Source organism: Rhipicephalus microplus, chromosome 2 (assembly GCF_043290135.1).
Source record: "Rhipicephalus microplus isolate Deutch F79 chromosome 2, USDA_Rmic, whole genome shotgun sequence".
In the NCBI taxonomy this organism is placed as follows: Eukaryota; Metazoa; Arthropoda; class Arachnida; order Ixodida; family Ixodidae; genus Rhipicephalus; species Rhipicephalus microplus.
In genome coordinates, this window is record NC_134701.1 from 77,505,344 (window position 1) to 77,518,370 (window position 13,027).

Below are 13,027 nucleotides of genomic sequence, written 5' to 3' on the forward strand. Positions count from 1 at the left end.
TTTCTTTGTTATCTTTTCATTAATTAAAACCTTTATTGTGTCTCAAGTCCTGTGAGTGTGCGCCCCCCCCCCCCCCATGGAAGAAGTTGATTGTTAACACGTAGCAATAGCCTCGACTACTATTCTTGGAAACAGAAGTGATATACTTATCAGCTTACCGCTTCTGGTGTTATTACACTCCTTTCTGTTGGTATCGTTACATAACAGTGGACTGGTCATAGAAAAAAAAGGCAAATCCCACGTAGAGTGGGAAAGTCACTTTAAAATCAGCACAAACTTACGAGGTGGAGGTAACTGATGCGTACATGATTTCCGTCTCATGATTATCATGTTCGGATGTGTCGTTTACCTTTGTCATCTATTCACGTCCCGCCATACCAAACGATACCAAACGCGATACCAAACGCGATACCAAACGGCTGCGAGCACGCAGCCGTTTAGCTAGGCGGGGTATGTCGTTATGATACGTGTGTCAGATATGACAAGTGCGTCAGAATTATAATGTTCGCACCAGTCATATAATTTGTCATTCAATGACGTCACGTAAACGAAATTTGGTATATTTGGAGCTATCAAAACGGCCGCGAGTGCATCATGAAGCGCACAATCTACTCCAATGTAGCGTTGACGCACGCGCACGCTTGGCACAGTGCTGCAACGTTAGCAAACGCGAGACCTCTGTAGTCTGACGCCAGGCGCGACCAGCGTCCGTCGGGGCGGCCCGACGGCAACTGGCACGAAATGCGACATGTTAAACTTCGCACCGAGGCGTTATCAAGACAACACTGCGTCTCTCTCTTTACGTGACAAAGGGAGGCCGGACGCGCTGAAACGCGCACGCGTCAAAGCAACGCAGCGCGGCGCGCGCATGCGAATATATGACCAGACCGGCTCCTTGAGTGTGCAACGCCGGCGTGACGTGACAAAATGAACGCCCGCGAGCACGCGCACCGCGTCACGTCAAAAAGTATATGCGCCTTGACTGTGGCATGTAGTCATGTTCTCACGTGACACGCATCTAATGACTATCATGTTTGCATGAGTCACATGCCTTCGTAGTTCATTGGCGTCACGTAATACCAAATTTGGCACATGTGAAGCTAGCCAAACGGACGCGAGCATCATCATCAATTATCTTGTTACATGAGACGCATGTCGTATTTATCATGTTTGGATGTGACATTTACCTGTGTCGTCCGTTCGCGTCGCGTAATACCGAGTTCAGAACATGTGAAGCTAGCGAAATGGCCGCAAGCGCATCATGAACGTAGCATGTAGTCATGTTGGTACATGACGCGTATCTCAGGTTTATAATCTTTGCACCAGTGTCATACCTTCATCATCCATTCACATCCCATAATACCAAATTTGGTATAAGTGAAGCTAGCGAAACGCCGCCAGCGCATCATAAACGTGGCATGTAGTCATGTTTTTACATGACACACATCTCATGAATATCATGTTTGCACCAGTCGCATACCTTCGTCATTCATTCACGTAATGTAATACCAAATTTGGTATATGTGACGCTTGCGAAACGGGCGCGAGCGCATCATGAGCGTGGCATGTAATCATGTAGTTACATGACACGCACGTCATTATTTTCGTGTTAGGGTCTGTCGCTTGTGTTGGCCATGCAATCATGCCATACTATACCAGTTTTATAACACGCCATGTGAACAGAACCGCCGCAAGAGCTGAAGGACTATGAAATGTAAATCATGAGAATCATGACATACATATCAAGATTTTTATGTTATGACTAGTGAATAAGGTTCTTCGTACTGTCATGTTATGCCATACCAAGATTGGTATCGATACCATTATTGAAACGGCCAGGAGAGCTAAAAGTCGTAAGTGGCTAGATAGATAGATAGATAGATAGATAGATAGATAGATAGATAGATAGATAGATAGATAGATAGATAGATAGATAGATAGATAGATAGATAGATAGATAGATAGATAGATAGATAGATACGCTAAAAGCCGGCGAAGTTCGCTAAGAAATGCTTCGCATTTGAAATTTGCGAATATTCAATCACGTCTGGGCGCACAACACTTGTACTTACCTTTCGCGCCATTTCGATACGTTTCGCCTGATCAACGTAATACATTACAGAGGCCGTGCTTCGCATACTTCTCATAACATCGGCACCTGTGGCAAGTGGGATCTGCCAAGCTTTACAGCGAAAGGGAACTTGAGATCACAACAAGGGTAGTTTTTGGCGCCATAGATGTTCGCCGCGGGTGTTCACAACCACTACCACACGAAATAAGAAATAAAAAAACTTAATAAAAGGGAAACAGAGAGGATAGAGTGGGAATCGCACCCGGCTTTTCTGTGAGGCACGCTATAGTACGCTACCAGAAAGCTGCGATGATGCTTTAAACTACGTGACAAACTGACACTGCCCAAGCTTCATTTCGAATAAAGAACCACGTTAACATGCGTAATAGAGAGCCTTAGAACAGTGCAGTAACAACCAGGCTTCAGACAATAATAATGCGTAAAACGTGGGTTGTTGATTGCTGTTGTCTTGTCTTGTCGGCTAAAAGATCTTGGCTCATACCCACCACGGGGATCGGACACACTGTACCTTATAATAGATATTTTTTGTACAACGCTTGCTAAAAAGAGAGCAATTAGATAAGAACAACACTAATAATGTTCCTTTGAAAAAACGTGAAAAAGTGCAGAAGAATTGCTGTTACCCTTTACAAAACCCTCAGACATATATCTTCGTCATTGTCAGCCACAGAATCAAAGAAGTGCATGTATTGTTTTACAACTGTGTAGTCAGTACCACGTTTTCCCGAAGAGTGGCGAAAAATCACATTGTATAGACACTTCACCAGTGCAGAAATAAATGAGGATGTTTGGGGTAGTGAGTACCATGCATGTGTGCTCGTAGTTGTTGCTGCAAGTGTTGAAAAAAGACTCTAGAAAGGCCGCTCTCCAGTTTTTGCAGTGACTGTGCTGTGCATTCCGAGCAGCCATGCTTTTTTTTAAAGACGATAGTCTTTCTTGAAGACCTTCGACGCAAAAATTTGTTCTGTCTGTCTGTCTGTCTGTCTTTCTGTCTGTCTGTCTGTCTGTCTGTCTGTCTGTCTGTCTGTCTGTCTGTCAGTCCGTCTGTCTGTCTGTCTGTCTGTCTGTCTGTCTGTCTGTCTGTCTGTTTGTCTGTCTATACATTTGTCTGTTTGTCCACTCTTAACAGCATTGGGTATGCGGAATGGTCGACCCCTAACGCAGCGGCCACCTATGTTGCTCAAGATTCAGCGTTCGTACTTGTACAATTGTAGATTAAAGAGCAATTATTGCGCATGTTTGGGGCACCATAACAACACGTATATATTCTGCATGTGCGCCTTTTACTAAAAAGGCATACACAAGTAATTTTAAGGACCATAGCGCTTATTACGCTGCGCTGACCCTGCAACGCTTGCACAGAAAGGCGAGTGCTTCCAACGCCTTGCTAAAACGAGATAGTGGTGGCACCTACCCGTCGCCTTGCGTTCTACATCTTATCACATCTGAGACGGGCGCGCACACCCGTCTCAGAGCCAAGCGCTTTGTTTTTGAAAAAAAAAACTGCCAGATGGCGCTCAAGTCTCACGTGTGGCGTGACTTGATGCACTCGTTCGCCTCCGCTGCACGCACGAGGCACTCTAATGCAGCGCCTCCAGAATACCATTCACCAATTTTCTTGAGCAGAACATCAAATAAATGTTGCGTTCACTCTCTACACACGCAAGACTATCGTCTTTCTACGACACTTGCAGCTTAGATGCAGATACCAGGGTAAATATTTTTCAAGCTCTTCATAATGAAATTGTATATTCTATACTTAGATGGAGGAGAAATAACCTATATAAAGAAACAAAAGAAAATTAGTAGCAGTTTTTTCACTACTTTGAGGTGGTCCTTTGAACATGCATTTGTGAAAATAATTGGCAGGTCTCACTCATTCGGATGTAATGCGAAGCTGTAGAACAGTAAGGGCCTGTATGCATTTTTTATTGCTTTGAGTCAAGTGTTGCAAGTTAGACCAACTTATTTGCGTATTTTGAGTAGTTATGCATACGTTATGGGCAGGCCCATAGCAATACATCTTTTTGCAGGGGTCGGAACCATTTTCTGAAGGCCTTAGCTATTTATCCATGTGCGTGTTTATGGGAACAAAAACTTTGGAGGTGGAGGAAGGCTCATAAGACCCCTCTATCCGCTCCACAGGTGGAAGTTATCGAAAGTGGGCTTACCAAGCACGTCGTTTATAGTGATGACTGAAGGTGTCCGATAATACAAGGTCATGGCGGTATTCACATTAGAGCACAGATGCCAGTTTTATAGAAATGAAGGGCACGTACGACGAAACGCATATAATAAAACAGGCGTTCTGTCTTTCACCTTAATGGTTGATCACTGGTTGATTCATAAGCTTTTCATACATCGTTAAAAAAGCAAATAGTGTGCACTGCAACCACAGCTAACGTCGCAACAGTATAAGGCCAATAAAGGGTCTTTCTCATAAGTAGCTGGAAGCACTGGCGTAGCTGTGTGGTAGAAAATTTGAATAACATGCTTAATGTATGAATTCAGTTCCGGCTATGATCCTAATTTTCCATCTTTCCGTTCCTCTGATTTTCTCTCACCGACAAAACCACCGACAACGCCGCCGACGCTTGTCCCGCCTGCAAAACAAGTGCCATAATGCAATCGCATAAAGCTTTGCGTCACCATGATGGTTTGGTACAAACTGTCAATTACCGGTGATCATAACCACACTCCTTGCCACTCCTATGCGGTTATGTTCTAGAAGTGACTGAAGGAAGGGGTTTCATGACATACGAGGCAGGTACTTCATGCTATTTATCAAAGAGCTGCGCATCGTGTTCGTCTTACACTAACGCCCATTTTCGCATATTTTATGTGTGAAAAGTAAAGGAGACGACCATGAGAGCGATAAGACGTAGGCGACAAAATCTACGATATAAACGACCAAGCTGCTTGCAGTGAACTGAGAGATGCTTCATTTAACACAAGTGTGACGATTATGATGTGGGAGAATGAAGCGCTGCGGCGCTGAAGGCGGATTTTCGGCTCTTTCAAACATGGTGCAAGCAGGCAATAAACCACTTGGTTCATGGCTAATCGCGCAGCGTGAGTATATGCCTCGAATGCAAAGCTCTACTCCATCCTGTGAAGAGATCGAATACTGATTGAATATGAATTGATGGAGAGAAAAAGGTGATAAAGAGAGTGAATATTTATTATGACAAGTTGAGTGGCTAGTGGTTGGACCTCCTAGTGTGGGAGACACTAATGCCATGGTCCGGGCTTGGTAGACCAAGGCTTCTTGCTGTGCTGGCTCAGAGCTGGACAGGGTTTTACAAAACAATGATTCCAAAAAAAGCGCTACTCGACACGAGCGTAGTTTAGAAGTGGTGTAATCTGTAGCAGAGCAATTTGCTTTTCAAGAGCGTGAACAGAGAAGGTTGGTGTTCATGATTAGTTATCGTGCAGCACTCCCGAGTAGGACAAATAAATTAATCAGTAATGAGAACAGACACTGATTCACTTGGAAAGATTACCTTCAAAAGCAATCATAATAACAAAAAGTAGTATATAGAGACCAGCAGTGTTCACTAAAAAACAAAATAAAAACCAACACTTAGAAAAACGTTCAAGCGATATATCCTCGTCCAGCAACGTGACCTAATACCTCCTTAGATTCTCAGCAGGCAGGTTTACTTTTGGTCCTCTAGTTCAACTGACGATTGGCTGCTGCAAATGTCTGCTTTTTTTTCAAATGTGGACAGCTCGATTTATCTCAAACATACACTACACCCAATTCTGAGGTAGAATGATGGTGTCTGGGAACTGCAGTGCCCGTGAGCTACCAAAAGTGAAGATCTAGCAACCACTAGGTAATGGCCATGGTCATTTTACCACGTGTGAACGCCTCTTCCGCTTTGGCTAGCTTATTTCCGACAGAATGGAAGTGAAATCTGGTTGGCAATGTCTACTTTGCAACCAATGAACTTAGAGGTGCCTTACACAACATGCATTTAGTGATTGTTCTCTTGAGTTTACCTTTGCGCATTGTTCCGGCAGTTTCCTTGGTGGCAAAGGCAATAATTACAGCAATACCACAAAAACAGGTTATATTTTTATTCCATGCCATCACTGCATGCACGCAGTATTGAAGCCCCTCAAGTGCGAACACAAGCACCATGTTATATAAGCATATAAAATATGTTTCAATTGATGCAAAATATTTGTTCAAATGAATAGGTTTAGTAGTATACGCTTGAAATTAATGGCTTAACGCCACTCGTCACTGTGCCGTCGAAAGGGGCCGGTAGTCACGTGCTCTGCATGGACGTAGTCTCTCCATGAATGCTTGTGGTGTCCTCGCTGCCTTTTTCGGCCTTGGCCCGATCATCCACTTCGGCTGCTGTGTCGTTAGGGACAAACACCAGCTGTGTTCCCGGCGTCTTGGGAAAGGTGTAGGCAGTGCTTCCCTCCGTGTACTGCTGGCTCGAGGGAGTAAAGTAGAAAGTCGCTATCGCGGCAACAGTGGCGATTACCATCGCCGCGCTTAAGATGCAGAACACGCGGGCTGGTTTGCTGGAGCCGCCCGCCAGTGAAAGAATTTAATGGGAGACGCACGCAATTAGAATGAGTAAATCCGAGGTGTTTTTAAGGTTACATGTCATTTTACAATAGTATGCGTATTCTGTATTTATGTTACTACTTCCTTAACGTTACGCACGACAGAATGATGGATACGATGCACACGTTAGCAGCATCGCCTGCGCTGTCAACGTCGGTTTACGCAGTGCCCATAAACCGTCAAGTCACTATGTGAATGCCATTTCAGCTTAGACAGGTAGGTTGGTGAATTGTAAGTGTATCGCTTTCTTGATCCAGCTTACTCTGTCTCTCGTGTATATAGCATATCCGTCAGTATTTTTGTCCTGCATGAGACCCGTGACACTGTACGCAAGAAGTCACGTGACCTCGAAAAGTTTTAATATCGCAGTCTTTGCATTCAATAGGAGATACGTCCAAACCACAGACCTTATTAGAAAAGAGTTGTAGGATCGTGTGTCCTGACGATGACCGAGTGCAGGTGACGTTGCGGGCTCATCTAGTACTCAAGCAGACTTCGGAGGGATATTCAGGGTGATCGATTGATTTAATAAATAGTTGTATTCACGCTGCTGGACCACAGCTGGACATATTTGATCGGAAATCTCGCTCTTAACGCCATTATTTATTCGTGAGTTGGTTTCAGAGCCAGCGCAGAAGACACCTGTACGTCCTACGCTGCATTGCTTGTTATGTCTCTTTTGTGGAAAGGTGGCAGCACATTGCAAGCGATGTGTTCTTTGAGCACACGACTATAAAAAGGAAAGGTGGCTTTCAGGAAAAAAATGTGTTTACGTAGCTTTCGACAGTGACGGATAGAGACAAACTTGACTGCGAAGACTGTTCACTGAACATTGAAGCCTGTGAAGGCACCGACAGAGAGTGCTGATGAAAGGGCTCCTTGCTGCTAACTTGTGAGGAGCGAGGCTATTTCACGTGCTTTGCTGGTTAACCGTCTGTACTGTATACTTTTCATTCTCCGAAGTCACTAGGAGTGTACTTGTTGTAAAGCATCGGCAGCTTTGACTAGAACGCTCGGATGCGTGACCTCACCTCATTTGAACCGAGGTAAGCGCCACCACGCGTTGAACATAATATGCTTACTGCAGTTAACAATAGATGTAGCGCACGTCGGTTTCAGCAGGAAATTTCTGTTTCACTTCGCTTCCCGTTTTCAGCCCGTTTCGCTCGTGACTACGTTATCGCGTGCGCCCATGTCGTTTGTTGTTGTATACTTACCTCGACAATGAACCAATGCTTGCGAAAGCTTACGCACTTTATCAGTTTGAATTATCAGCAAGGAATCGCATGTATATTAAGCAGAGCAAGCGCATGTTCATGACATTTGTAAAATTGCACAATAAATAACTCTCAATTGTGGTGGCATTGTTTATGTTCTGATTTATAATTTCCAGACAGCGTCAATGAAACTGCATGTTCTCGCAATTTACGAAGTGTCTTTATGTTCGGTTCACGCTGCACGAAAGATGTCCTCTTGGAGCGCAATGCTTGTGCGTGTTCTCAGCAAGGAAGACACATAGATACATGGCCAACAAAGCAATTTCCGTGCGTAGTTATCGCATAAAAGCTTAAGCTGCCATCCTATTTTATAATCAAATCACGGTTCTGGAACGCTAAATGGCAGTTATTATTACCCACACAAATGTTGCTCCCCAAGACCACATCTTCAGTGCAGCGTGAACCGAGCAGGGAAGCACACTATAAATTGAAAGAATAGTTCAATTCATGCTGTCTGAAAATTATTGAATCAAAACATGAACTACGCCACTGCATTTCAGATATAATGTGCAACTTTTACAAACACCCTAAACGTGTGTTTGCTCTGCTCTTTATATATGTTATTCCTTTTGAGCAGCAGCTACGAATTCAATCACGCAAGGTGCGTAAGCTGTCACACGCAGCAGTTTATTGTCGAGATAAGTATGAGACAATGAACGCCATGGGTGTGCGACAACGTAGCCATGAGCAAAACGTGGTGAAAGCGGTATGCGAAATGACAACATTCGACCCGCCGGTGAGGCAGAGTGGGAACATAAATTTGCTGGTGAAACCAACGTGCGCAACATCTAGCCTTAACTGCAGCAAGCATATGATTTTAAACCCGTGGCGCCGCTGACCTGACTCGAAGCGAGCTGAGGCCATGCGTAGAAGGGTTCGACCTAAAGTCTACGTACAGTAGCGTGGAGTGCAAATTATGAACGAGAACAGAACAGAACAGAACAGAAGGTTTTATTGTGCTAAATGAAGAAGAATACATGTGCATGATATACAGAAAGAGGTCCCATAGTCAGAGACTGCAAGGGGACCTCTTGTACAATGTAGAATTGAGAATGATTGTGATGTACATAGCAGGGAGACAGAGCTACAGTAAAATGCAATTGAAACAAATAAAGTAAGAATATACCCTTGTAATCTCACGGAAACAAAAAGTAAGAATAACGTGCTAACTTCAATGACAAATGATTACAGAACACAACTCACAATGAACAGGAATCAAATAAGAAACAGGAAAACAGGCTAGTTAGTTGACATGATATGATTTTTTAACTTCGATTTAATTTCCTTCAGGGAACGGCATACTTTAATGTCGGAAGGCAAACTATTCCAAAAAGAAATTCCGGAAAAATGAATGGTTTGTTTGCCATAATTGGTGCGAACTTTTGGCAGTAGAAAGTTATTGTTAAGGGCAAACCTTGTGACATTGTTATTTGAGAGAATGGTAGTGAAATGTGGAAGTTGGTTATTTATAGTTCTATACATGTATATACCAAGGTTATATTTAACTAGCTCAGATACAGTTAATATATTGTTTTCGTGAAGTAGTGACTTAGCGTTAGAGAGATATGGGCTTGATGTGAGAATTCTTATCGCTTGGTTTTGAATTGTCTGAACTGAAGTAAGATGAGTGGTGTATGTGTTGCCCCATGAAGTAATACAGTAAGAAATGTGCGAATGAACAAAAGAAAAATACAGTGACATAAGTATTGATGGATTGAAATAAAGACGAGATTTAATCAGTAGTCGAATGCCATACGTCATTTTTTTCCTAATATATGCAACATGTCGGTGATATTTCAAGTTATTGTCGAGTTCAACGCCTAGGAATCTACAGCAGTCGCTCACAGGGATGTCAATGCGCGCAATTATAACAGGAGGGATAGAAGGCAAGGGTTTTTGTGGTGAAGAGAAGACAACAAATTTTGTCTTAGACGTGTTAATTTCTAACATGTTATTACTGCACCACCGAACGAGCTGTGCCAGATCAAAGTTTAGTTTTCCAGTTAAGGATGTATTACTGCTATCGGAGTTAAAAATTGTGGTGTCGTCGGCGTATAATATACAACTGGATGTAGAAAGGCATTTCGGCAAATCGTTAATATAAAGTAAAAACAAAAGGGGCCCCAGAATGGACCCCTGGGGTACACCGATATTAGTTAATTTGGTTGAAGAATATGCATTAGAAATTACCACCTTCTGTGTCCTGTTGCAGAGATAACTACGCAATAATAGTAATGTTGGGCCAGTTATACCAAATGCTTCAAGTTTATTGAAAAGAATGTGATAATTGATTGAATCAAAAGCTTTAGTTAGGTCGATGAAAACACCGCCCGCAAAGTAACCGTTGTCAATAGCCTTTTTTAATTGGTCAGTAAGTGAGATTAGCGCAAGGTCACTGGAGTAGCCAGAACGAAAGCCAAATTGACAAGGCGATAGTATATTAAATTTGTTTAGGTAATTTGTGAGACGTGTACAGATCAGTTTTTCAATTACTTTGCTCAAAAAGGGTAAGATGCAAATGGGGCGGTAGTTATTCAATAACGAAGCATCTCTTTTTTTATGTACGGGGATTATTTTACCCTGCTTCAGTTCATGCGGGAAAACACCTGTTCTAAACATTAAATTCAGGATCTGTGAAAGTTACCTGCATGAAGGGCCTCTGAGGCTTCATGATTTCCTCGACCTCGTCCTCGTCTTCTTCGTAGACCTGCGCTGGAGGCACGTACATGGGGACGAGGGGTGCTGCTCCCACAGGGACCACGGCAACCGATGCTGGAACAGCTGCCGTTGGGACCATGGAAAACCTCCGTGAGGCTGCACCCACCTCTGCGGGGGTCGCGCTGTCGCGGGATGCGAAGTTAGCTGAGAGCGGGGCACAAAAACTCGGGGCGATCCATCGAAAGACTACGCCACGGCCACTGTTAGTGGTGCCGACTGACTCTGATTCTTGCTGATGCTGATAGTAGCGAAAATTAGCACGCACCAGTTATGCCACATAAAGCCACAATATGGCTGTACAAGGGAGTTTCATCGCCCCGCCACGGCGGTCAAGTAGCTAAGGTACTCGGCTGCTGACCCGCAGGTCGCGGGATCAAATGCCGGCTGCGGCGGCTGCACTTCCGATGGAGGCGGAAATGTTTTAGGCCCGTGTGCTCAGATTTGCGTGCACGATAAGAAACCCCAGGTGGTCGAAATTTCCGGAGCCCTCCACTATGGCGTCTCTCGTAATCATATGGTGGTTTTGAGACGTTAAACCCCACAAATCAATCAATAAATGAATCAATCAGAGTACAGTAACTGCCAATCAGAGTACAGAACACTGCGTAATCAATGCCGCGGCGCAGAGCACGGATATTGGCACAGACCACGGCTCAGCACGAGACCTGCAGGCACACATGCTGCCCCCATCCGCGGCCGCGGACTGCTAGACCAGCTCCACTGCGCAGCACGTAACCAGAACCACGCCGCCTATGTGCCCAGTCAATATGGCCGCTATGACGTAATTTCCGCCATATTTTTCACGTATCGCGCCAGCTCGGCATGCCCTCTCCTACCTTTCCTTCATTCGTGTTTCCTCCACACTTTTCCCGTAGCACGCCGTTTGGGCATGCCCTCTTCTATTTTTTCTTCCTCCATGTCTCCAGTGGTTCAGGCTGTTCGGGCGCAGCCATTCTCACATTGCAAGCGTTGCATATGTTTGTACAACGCCTCCTCAAAAAAATTATGCCTGAAACGTGAGCCGCGAACACGCTGCCCTACCCTCTGAGTTTACCCTCCTCCTTCGGTACGAAGGCGAGCGTCTCCGACGGCCGCCCCCTGCGAACACAGCAATGCTCTCACAGTTGCCTTCGAGCAGCTGTGATGTCACGTGACAGATAATTATGTCACGTGACTGAGCGGTACAGAGGTGAGCGGTCTCACGCGGTGGCTGGTCGCAACACAAGGCAGAAGGCATGGCCTCCGAGATTGCAAGCTGGCAGGAGGCTCCCAATTGAAAAGAGGACGACGTTGCTAGCATATTCAAAGAAAAGCGGCGCACAAAAAAGACGGAGACAAAGAAGAGAACCACACACATTTAGCTTCGCATTGTGCCACGTGTGGGTGCACACCTCTTCTGTCTAACACTGTTATTATTTTTAAGCACCACAATCAATTCACCCGTGAGGTGTCTGAAGCCTATCATATTAACAAGTCACGTGATGCTTGCGTAAGCCAGACCTCGGTTACATTGCACAAAAAAGAGTTCACTTTTATTGATGAGCGTATCACTTAATCTCGTTGTACCTCACTTGTCATGCGCGGCTATTACTTTTTAAATTCTTGTTGCTCGAATTAAACTTTCAGTTGTGAGTGCAGCGCTGTGTGTGGTTCTCTTCTTTGTCTCCGTCTTTTTGTGCGCCGCTTTTCTTTGAATATGAATACGCACCAACTCGCCCAACTTTCTATTCTGTTGCTAGCATAGTTTTTCTAGGAGGCGTTGGTTTGTATTATAGCTGCAAAGCAACGCAGCATCTGCTAAAAAAAGGTCCTTAACGAGCCTACATGCTTTCATTGTCGCGTCGCATCACGCGCTATTGATGGAGCGCTTGCGCACGGAGCCATGAACGCAATAAGGGAAGAGGTGCTCTGGTTAGAGATAGGTTGGTATGAAAGTTATTAAGTAACCTCTAAGTTGAAGTAGTCCCACATATCGCGTACATTTATGCTTACTGAGGCAAGCGCGGCGGCTCGCACCTCTCTCTTGCTTTTAAGCGAAAAGACGGCGACCGAGATGTAGCATTTCAATCGGCGTAGACAGCCACATACGATTTACTGCAACACCTAACGATAGTTTTCAGAGTGGTATAAAGTGGCCGAGGAGGGAAAATGCTTTAACATTGGTTATTAAGTTCGCATAACCTTTCATCAAGGTATTCACAAGTTCTTTTGCGCAGTAACTGTTAACAAGTATACCATGGTTTGTGCGACCTGCAACCATCATCATAATTATTAACCAACGATTATTTTTATATGAAATACATTTATATAGGTGGAACTTCAACCGCATGTGTGTTCAATTATTGATTTCAC